Source organism: Octopus bimaculoides, chromosome 7, assembly GCF_001194135.2.
Source record: "Octopus bimaculoides isolate UCB-OBI-ISO-001 chromosome 7, ASM119413v2, whole genome shotgun sequence".
Classification (NCBI taxonomy): domain Eukaryota; kingdom Metazoa; phylum Mollusca; class Cephalopoda; order Octopoda; family Octopodidae; genus Octopus; species Octopus bimaculoides.
The window spans coordinates 23,995,771-23,996,603 of record NC_068987.1 but is presented as its reverse complement, the minus strand read 5'-3'; the positions used below and the strand labels follow the sequence as shown (position 1 = coordinate 23,996,603).

Genomic DNA, 833 nt, shown 5'->3' with positions numbered 1-833 from the left:
AAAAAAAAAAAAAAAAATTAAATAAGTGAGAAGCGAATCTAGAGTAGCATCTGTTCTTCAACCGATTAGTTTGGTCTGTGTTCAACTGTATCGCTTAATATGTTCTGTGCAAGTCCAAAAACATCTGAGAGAAAACTCGTGTCTGTTATTGTCATCCCGTTCCTGTCTTTTGTCACTACCTCAGATAGAGAAAAGACAACAGATCAGTAAGTTAACCTATTATCTATTTCTAAGTAATTAAAGATGATGTGATAGGGTTTTCATGAAAATCTAACAGAGTTCAGGATGTTGGTGAGCGTTCCCGTTTATCAACATCACATCGATGAATGGGGGCTAATGTAGTTTCGCACCTCTCCTTGAAAGATGCCTTTCTTTTGTAAAAATCGCCAAAATTTTTTCTGGTTCGTAAGTTTTAGATGTTGGAGATTACGAATATGCAAACAAAAAAAAAGTGTTTTTTTTAAGCACCACCACTCCCCCTCCTATTTAAAATTTTGAACCTTTTCGAAATTTTTTCCCCCCTATATTTTATATGACGGAGATTCCGAATATGCAAGAAACTACATTTTCAAAATTTTAAATTCAATAAGCATATAGATGTGTGGATAAAGAGATAGATATGGATGTCTACCTGGGGCTAAAAACAACAGTAACACCGTCTTCTATTGGACCGCCACATTTAGTTGACAAATATATTTTATGAATAAACAGACAGGGATAAATAGATAGATAAATAAATAAATGGATGAAAAAGTTCAAAATTTAAAATTGGGGGAGGGGGTGAAATTTGAGCCCTTTATTAAACTTTATAACATTAATTGTTAAACATTGTT

At 33.0% G+C, this 833-nt stretch overlaps 1 long non-coding RNA gene across 1 annotated transcript in view; it reads left to right on the top strand.

Moving 5' to 3' along the window:
- The first annotated feature begins 6 nt into the window (after positions 1-6).
- LOC106881341 (uncharacterized) overlaps positions 7-833 on the top strand; it is a 5,040-nt gene continuing 4,213 nt past the window's right edge. Inside the window, exon 1 of the long non-coding RNA XR_001410844.2 lies at positions 7-206. This is a non-coding gene — a long non-coding RNA (uncharacterized LOC106881341). The remainder of the gene's footprint in view (positions 207-833) is intronic.